Source organism: Martes martes (genome assembly GCF_963455335.1).
Source record: "Martes martes genome assembly, chromosome: X".
Classification (NCBI taxonomy): domain Eukaryota; kingdom Metazoa; phylum Chordata; class Mammalia; order Carnivora; family Mustelidae; genus Martes; species Martes martes.
This window is the reverse complement of record NC_137897.1, coordinates 16,007,980-16,017,790: the sequence shown is the minus strand read 5'-3', so window position 1 is coordinate 16,017,790 and position 9,811 is coordinate 16,007,980.

Genomic DNA, 9,811 nt, shown 5'->3' with positions numbered 1-9,811 from the left:
TTCTGCCCAGTGTAAGCTAATGTAAGTGTTCTGAGCATGTTTAAGGTATGCTAGGCTAAGCTATTTTTTTAATTAAAAGAACCTTTTATTTATTTGAGAAAGAGAGCAAAAGAGCACAAGCAAGGGGAGGGACAGAGGCAGAGAGAGAACAGACTCCCTGCTGAGCAGGGAGCCTGATGCAGGGCTTGATCTGAGGACCCTGGGATCATGACTTGAGCCAGAAGCAGACACTTAACCCACTGAGCCACCCAGGTACTCCATGGGTGAGCTATTATGTTTGGTAGATTAGGTGTAATAAATGCATTTTCAGCTTATGGTATCTTCAGTTTATGATGGGTTTATCAGGACATTAACTCCATCCTAATTCAAAGAAAGACAGTACTTCATGAGATTCACCCCTGTTGGGTATAACAATAATTGATTCATTCTCATTGCTATGTAGTGTATCAGTTACATACTTAGCAAAATTTATCTATCCTTTCTACTGTTGATGGACATTTAGAGAAAAACAACCCATTCATACTTAAGGGGGCAAAGGTATATGAAAATATATATTCCTGTCTTTTTGAATGTTCCCATCACTGAAATAATTTGACAAACATGTTTTTTTCCATTTTATTTTATTTCTTTTCAGTGTTCCAGCATTCATGACAAACAGATGGTTTACTTATAACTACTGTAAACAGACAATAGAAGAAACAAACTTTTGAGCTCTTCTAGAAGCCACCTAAATTAGAGTATACTTTTGGTTCATTTTTTTAAAGAGTGATTTAGCTCATTAGTGATTAAATTAAAAGAAATTTAAGGTAAGGTGAAGGAAAATCTGTAAAACTTCGAGTGCCATTCTTTCATTGTTGGATTGACAAATGGCTTTCCAAATTTAATGTTTATTAAGTTTCAGAAGTAAATTCTCTCTAGACCAACTTCTTAGAACTTTACAAAAAAATGCTCAAATCTGGAGAAGAAGCCACAAGAAAGATGGTAACTCTAAAGAAGTAAAAGTCAACAGAAACCTTAGTGTATCTCCATAGGAAAAAATGTTTCATTTATTCAAGAATATTGTTCTTTTGTTTTAAAAAACATTATAAGGCCAGAAAAATCCATATTATTTTAAAAAAGTAAAATTGAATTAATTATGAGTACCTTAAGTCATACAAGTGTAGAACATGAATGTTTGTGTAATTTTTGTACATATAAGTGTTTATCTTTTCTTTCTGTTACCTATATGGTTGAATACAAAAAAATTAAACTATAAATTGTAAGGAAATATACTTTGTTGATGAGAGACATTAACATTCTTAAAAAATCAGTATTTTCTTATATAATACTGGACCTTTCCAACTTTTGTTTGATAGAAATGTCAGTAGTTTGATTTGAAGGAAGTAGGCTCTTGAGTTTGAAGATAACAGTAGAAAAGTAATTTGAAGTCAAGTTGGAAGATGCTTGCTGTACAGAAGAATTTAAACTTGACAGTGGTAGACAGTGGGAGCCATTGGAATTTAGGAGTAGGTTTATAATGAAAGATGATTAAGCTGTGGATTTATAAGGATAACTTAACTGTAGTGTATAGGGAATTTATGGAAGAAAGATGGAGAAAGAGTGGGCTGTTAGGATACCTTACCTAAAATGAGGGGTAATAATGACCTGAAATAGAATAATAGCAGCAGAAATAGAAATAAGAGATGACATCATATATGCAGTCTTGTGTCATCATTACGTCTATCATGGAGTGGAGAAATAACTATCTTAAATTATTTGACCCCCTCAAACACTGCTGGACATTTAGTTTTATCTAAGTTCTCCCAATGTTAACTGAATAAATCTTTCATATAATGACAAAATATATATTCAATAACATTAAACAGGTGAGTAAGACTACTCTATTTGCCTTGGTAATCTCATGGAAGGAATGCTCTATATACAGTTGAGTAATAAAAAAGAGATGGGAAAAGATGCTGTAACAAAATATTTACTCTTTCTGAGGCTTAGCTCTAAAATTCCATGAAGTATTTTTCCACTTGTATGCTCATACATGCATTTCTCTGGCAGGAAACAGATAACAAATAATGGGAATTATCCCTGAGGAAGGGAACTAGATGGCTGGTGAAGAGTTTGAGAAAGATTTGCTTTTCAACATATATTTTTCAGTACTGTTTATATTTTGTACCATCTGAATATATTATTTATTTTTAAATTATTTTTAAAAAGCTTTTAAGGTTTTATTTTTAAATAATCTTTACACCCAACATGGGGCTAGAACTCACAACCCTGAGATCAAGAGTAATGTGTTCTACTGACTGAGCCCCTAAAATATTTTTTTCTATGTATGATTTCCCAAATTTTTCTTGTAAGAAATTATGAACACTTGGAAAAAAGTAAATGAGAAGTAGTTATTAAGACAAGTGGTGAGGAGACAGTTGATTTAGAGGGTAGGTGAGAGAGGAATATGTCTCACTCTAATATATTAGCATGGGTATTTGGATGTGAGTATCAATCAGGGATTTAAATGCTGACTTTTTTCACATACAAAGTAGGGAAGCTGGTGGTTACTGAACTAAACTTTGTTCCATTTCCTAAAAATGCCCCTTTAAAAAGAAATTTCTTAAAAATCTTACACATAGCTTTGTAGAATAGAGATAGGTTATTTTAAAATCCTGATAGTTTTTAAAATTTTTAATTCCAATATAGTTGGAAAAATGTCTGTTCATGTCTTCTACACATTTTTAATTGGATTATTTGATTTTGGGGGTGTTAACTTGTATAAGTTCTTTACATATATTGGGTACTAACCTTTTATCAGATAGGTCATTTGCAAATATCTTCTCCCTTCAGTGAATTGTCTTTTAGTTTTGTTGGTCATTTCCTTCACTGTGCAGAAGCTTCTTATTATGATGTAGTCCCAATAGTTTGTTTTAGCTTTTGTTTCCTTTGCCACACATATTGAGAAAAACGTTGCTGTGGCTGATGTCAGAGACATTACTGCCTGTGCACTCCTGTCTCACATATCGATTCATTTTGAGTTCATTTTTGTGTATGGTGTGAGAAAGTGGTCCAGTTTCATTCTTTTGCATGTAGCCATCCAGTTTTCCCAGCGCTATTTGTTGAAGAGACTTTCTCCCACCAGATACCAGATATTCTTTCCTGCTTTGTCAAAGATTAATTGACCATATAATAGTGGGTTTATTTCTGGTGTTTTCTTCTTTTCTATTGATCTATGTGTCTATTTTTGTGCCAGGAGTATACTGCTTTGATTACTACAGCTTTGTGACATAACTTGAAGTCTGGAATTGTGGTATCTCCAGCTCTGCTTTTCCTTTTCAAAATTGCTTCGACTCTGGGGTCTTTTGTGGTTCCATATAACATTTAAGATTATTTGTTCTAGTTCTGTGAAAAATACTATTGGTGTTTTGAAAGGGATTGCATTAAATGTGTAGATTGTTTTGGGTTGTATAGACAGTTTAGTAATATTTGTTCTTCCAATCTATGAGCATGAAATGTCTTTAAATTTCTTTGTGATGTCTTCAGTTTCTTTCATTGATGTTTTACATTTTTCAGAGCACAGGTCTTTCACTTCTGTGATTAAGTTTATTCCTAGGTTTATTATTTTTGGTGCAATTTTAAATGAGATTGTTTTCTTAATTTCTCTTTCTTCTACTTCTTTATTAGTGTATAGAAATGCAATGGATTCTTACACATTAATTTTGTACCTTATGAATTTACTGGTTTCATTTACTAGTTCTGATAATTTTTAGTGGAGTCTTTTCAGGTTTTGTACTATAGTATCATGTCACCTGCAAATAGTGACAATTTTATTTCTTACTAACCAATTTGGATGTCTTTTCTTTTTGTTGTCTGATTTCTGTGGCCAGGACTTCTGGTACTATGTTAAATAAAAGTGGCAAGAGTAAAATCCTGGTAATTTTATTTGGGATTATTTTTTTTTTAAGTCCCAGATGGTTGCTTGATATGACAACAACAGAAAAAATCAGATAGCAAATTAAGTTGCTTGTTTGACGAAGACAGATTGCTTAACTTTGCCAAATGATATTGTTTAAAGAAATCACCTTATCATAGAGAATTGTCTGATAAATAACAAATTTGTTTTTTTTCAAATTAAAATGGAGGAATAGAAAATGAAAAGATCATGCAATCATTCTGCAAGTTCATTGGCAAAATGAATGAACCGTGTGTTTTGGTTGCTCTGCAAAGACAACTTGACCTAATTGAAAGAGAAATGTGATTCCTAGTGACAGAGCTGAATAATTATCTTTTAGAAAAAGAGTGTAATAATTATCCATCTTCTATATTTCTTCCACATAGAATTTGTGATCACTGTTTCAACCCTGGGAAATAATTCATGCCCCATGAAAGTCCAAAGCAGAGTCTCTAATATTAGCAGTTTAATTCAGAGCCTTTATTAGTAAAACAAGCACTTCTTCACCATCACAACCACTGATGAATCTGGAACTGTCCTTCATCTAGAAAGTGATATTACTGCCTCACTATCTATAAGACATTCACTCTGAGGTCAGTTTTGGTTTTTTGTTATTTGATTTCATTTTTGGCTTGTGCTTTTAAGTTTTTTTAAATTTGTTTTTGTTTTCCCAGTAGCTGTTTACAATTTATTCTTACGTATGCATAATCTCTGGCTGTTTTCCTCCTGACGGATGAATTGTTTTATTATGATGAATCTGTAGGCCAGAAACAAATTCATGCTAAACAGGCATACCCCCCACCAAAAAAAAAAAAAAATCCATCAACTCTCCCTCCTTACCCTATAGCCAAAATAAGACACTCTTCCCAATTATTTGCTCATTTCTCTTTAGTACTCAGGAAAGTTATGAGTCCCTTTGAGAATTAATCTTATTTATCTTTGTATTCTCAGTTCCTAGATTATATACTTAGTAAATGTTGTTTTGTATAGAGGAATATCTAAGCTTTAGAGCAATATCAGTTATTTGACCAGGTTGTTAAAAACCAAGTTCATGGAAAAATACAGAAGGTGAAAGTACTTTCTTAATTGAGTTCTTCCATTTGTTGTTATTTGGAATGGTGGTTTTTCACAAGCTTAGTTTCAGAACCAGTATGTCATGCTTTTTATTCCTTAATTTACAAGAAATGTGACCTATCATAGAATAAGTAAAGTTGTTAAGGGGTCAATTATGTTGATGAATTCAGCTTCACATGAGTAAACCCAACAACCACTCATTTAGTTCATTTGATAAACATTTATTGAATAGCAGGTTGTGTGCTAAATGTTGTGGATACAAAGATGAATGAGAAATAAACCCAAATATGAAAATACTACACAGTCTAGTTGATCAAAGAGATTCCTACAGTGAAAGAGTTATATGGCAGGGTATTATGAGACAGCAGAGGACAGGCACCTATTCCAGCCCAGAGGCCTCAGGAAAGGTTTTCTAAGCTGAGTCTAAGAGAATGAGTAGGAAGTAGTTAGGCAGAAAAGATGGTTGAAGCAAAAACCTTAAAAGCAGAAAGTACATGGTATGTAGGAGGAAATGTAAACATTGATTTGTCAGAGGCATAGTGAAGAAAGGAGTGACAGAACATGGCAGAAAAGGCAAGCAGTAGCTGATATAGAGAAGAAGGGCAAAAGACTTGTGGAAAAAAATTAAATTTCCCTGCAACTTGCAGCCCACTAATAAGTAGGCAGAGTGACCTTCCTCTAGAAACTCAATGCCTCAATGTTAATACTTTGCTAGGGGTAAAAGTCAACTTTAGCTTGACATTAGCCCAGGCTCCAGGATCCTGTAAGTCTTCTTTAACATATAAAAATCCCTTTGGAAACTTCCTTTATCTTAACCTCCCCAAGATATATGTTAGCAATCATCCTCCAAACATATGGCCCATGGATATATGTCTGCAGGGTCTCATGACTGAGGTTTTACTGGACAGTAGTAAATGACCTTATCTTAACAGCTCCTCAAAGTCCTGAAAACCTTACTTCCAAATTCCTTAGAGACTTATGCTATCCCTGACCCCTTCCCAAGGTAAAAGTATGCAATCAGTCATTCCTCATAACCCCAATGCAGCTCTTTCTGCCCATGGGTCCTGTCCTGTGCTTTAATAAAACTACCTTTCTGGCACCAAAGTCATTTCAAGAATTCTTTCTTGACATTTCACTTCTAGACCCCAACATTTCACATCAGTAGCTAGATAACAGAGGACCAAATTTTCCTTATGGAATTTGGAAGTAAAGGAAGTCCTCAGAAAGTTTTATGCAATGCAGTGACAGGTTTGAGTTTGCATTTTAGATATATCATTTGATTGGGATGAGGATGAATTTGAAGAGTATACTATTGAAGATAGGGAAAGCAGTATTACAATAATATAGGTGAAAGATTGTGAGGGCTTGAATTTGGAAAGAAAGAGGAGGAGTTCCAGAAATATTTACCAGGGTTTGATGATTGATGGAATGTGAGCTGTGTTGGAGAGACTCACAGGTTTCTAACTAGGGCAAATAAGTGATTGTACTGCTTGCAATGGAGTTACAGAATGAAAAAAAAAAAAAAAGGAGAAGGTTTGGGAAAAGGATAAGAATGTAAATATACATGGCAATTTTGAGATAATGCTGGGGCATTCTGATTGGAGCTGTGTATCAGACAGTTAGGTATGTAAGTATCCCTCCATGATGCTTTGGCAGTTGAAACTATGAGAATAGAGTTGAAGTATGAACAGAGAAAGTGTTAAGAGGAATAGTATCATGAAAGACAACAAGAGAAGAATTTCAAAGAGGAACTTTCTAAAATGTCAAACACAAAGAGGCCCAAGTGGTAGGGACTGAAAAATAGTTAGCAGTTTTTCTATAAAATAATGAGAGAATTTTCAGTGGGGATAAAGACAGAAAGTTGACTGTGTTAGCTTCATTGATAAATATTAGGTGATGACGTAGAGTTGAGTTTAGGCTTTTCAGAAATTTATATGAGAAAATAAAGAGATGATAGTAGCTCCATTTGTTTTGTGAATTGTACTTTTGATTGTCGTATCTAAGAACTTTGCCTAATCCAAAGTCACAAAGATTTTTTTCTTTAGTTTTCTTTTAGAAATTATATAGCTCTAAGTTTTACCTTTAAGTTTATGATACAGTTTGAGTTTATTTTCCCATAAGGTGTGATACTTAGGTCAAAATCTGTGTTTTAGCATATGTATGTCTAATTGTTTGAATATCATTTGTTGAAAGAATTATCCATCCTCAATTGAATGTTTTTACACCTTTGTCAAAAATCACTTGGTTGTACTTGTGAGGGTTGAATTCTGGATTCTATTCAGTTTCAGTGATTTTTATGTCTTTTTACCAATATCATATTATCTTCATTAGCTTTTATAGTAAGTCTTGAAATCAGGTAGTAGTGTCTTCCAACATTGTTCTTTTATCCCAAAACTGTTTTTGGCTATTCTAGTTACTATGCCTTTCAATATAAATTTTAGAATCATCTTATTGATGTCTACAAACTAACTGCCCATATTTTCATGGGGGATTTTGTTGAATCTACAGATCAGTTAGGAAAGAATTGACATCTTAACACTATCAAGTCTTCCGATTTATGAACATGTTGTATGTTTCCGTTTATTTAGGTGTGATGTTGTAATTATTTATAATAAGAAAAATATATTTGGTCTTCATTCTCCATTTATGCCACAGAGAGTTAGAACCCTTGAAATTTTCCAAGTGGGGAAAGTACTAAAAGTGTCTTTTGTTATGTTAATGAGGCAACTTTGAGAACACCCCTAGGCCAACTAAGTATGGCAGCTGGTCAGCAGAGGAACCAACCATGTGATTTGAGGGTTGAAACTTTCTGTCCTACCCACTACCACTCCAACACCTGGAGGGAAAAGAAGCCACAGATTGAGTTCAGTCAGCAATGGCCAATGATTTAATCAATCATGCCCTTGTAGTGGAGCCTCCATAAACTCCCAAAAGGACAGGGTTGAAGAGCTGCTGGGTTGGTGACATGTAGAGATTTGGGGAGGCTGGCATGGTCAGGGAGGGCATGGAAGCTCCATGTCCTTTCCTCTAACCTGCCCTGTACATCTCTTCCATCTGGCTATTCCTGAATTATATCCCGTTATAATAAAGAGGTAATCTGATAAATAAAATGTTTCTCTGAGTTTTGTGAGCTGTTCTAGCAAACTAATGAAATCTGAAGAAGAAGTAGTTGGAACCTAATATTTATAGCCATGTGGTTAGAAGCACGGGTGATAACCTGGACTAGCAACTGCCACCAAAGTGGGAAAAGAGTCTTGTGAAGCAGAACTCTTAATCTGTGAGATCTCATGCTGTCTTTGGGTAGTAGTGTCAGAATGGAATTGAATTACAGAACACCAGCTGGTGTCCTAAGAATTGCTTGATGGTGTGGAAAAACTCTTACACACATTGGGAGTGGGTATAGAACCCAATTATAAGGTGTTCTTGATTTCTTTCATCAGTGTTTGATTTTCTTCATACAGATTTTGCATGTATTTTGTTAAATTAGATGTATTTTGTTCATTGCTAGTCTATAACAATGTAAGTGGTTCTTTAATTTAAATTCATAGCCAACATATAGTACATCATTAGTTTCAGATGTAGAGTTCAATAATTCATCAGTTGCATATAATACCCAGTGCTTGCCACTTCACATACCCTCATTAATGCCCATCACCCAATTACCCCATGCCCCCACCAACCTCCCCTCCAGAACCCTCAGTTTGTTTCCTGTCACTAAGAGCTCTAATGATTTGTCTCCCTCTATAATGACATCCCATTCAGCTTCCCTCCCTTTCCCTATGATCCTCTACACTGTTCCTTCTATTCTACATATGAGTGAAAGCATATGATAATTGTCTTTCTCTGATTGACTTATTACGCTCAATGTAATACCCTCCAGTTCCACCCACATCAGTGGAAATGGTAATTATTCATCCTTTCTGATGGCTGGGTAATATGCCTATATATATATATATATATTTATGGTATCACTGATCTCTCAAATCCTCTGCCCATGGTTTATCTTCTGATATATCCCCTCAAATTTATTTCTCTGCACCTCCTACCTTGCAAAAAGTGGTTGATTTTCTATTTGTAGAATTGCGACAATTCTTTACTTAGATCTTAGGTTGAATTCACTGGTATTCAGCATGATTAGATAACTATCTAACTAAATTCAAGGTACCAGATGAAACGAGGGTTCCCTACTCTTCTACCATCATCCCTCCTCCTCTATAAGTGATTTTTTTATATTGACCTTGTATCCTGCAACTTTGGTAAAGTCACTTATTAGGTCTAGGAGCTTCTTAATAAAGTCCTTAAGGCTTCCTATATAGACACCCTATTATTTCACCATAGTGTTAGATTTGTTTCTTTCCAGTCTGGACATCTTGTTCTTTTTCTTCATGTACTGTATTGGATAAGATTTCTAGGATGTTGTTGAATAAGAGTAAGGAGAACAAGTGCCCTTGCCTTATTCTTTATCTTATGGAGAAACATTAGTCTTTCATCATTGAGCATGTTAGTTGTGAGTAACTCCCTCAAATAAACAGAGTTGTCTTTTATTCCCCAAGTGCTGAGATTTTTTTTTATTATTAAAAGATATTAAATTTTGTCCATTTTTTGCATTTGCTGAGATGATATATTGCTTTTATTCTTTAGTTTGTCAGTACAGTCAATTTACATTGATTTTCCCCAGCTTTGTTGAGATGTAATTAATGTCTAATATTGTGTAAATTTAAGGTTTACAACATGATGATTTGAAAAATGTATGTACTGAAAAATAATTACCACAGTAAGGTTAGTTAATACACCCATCATCTT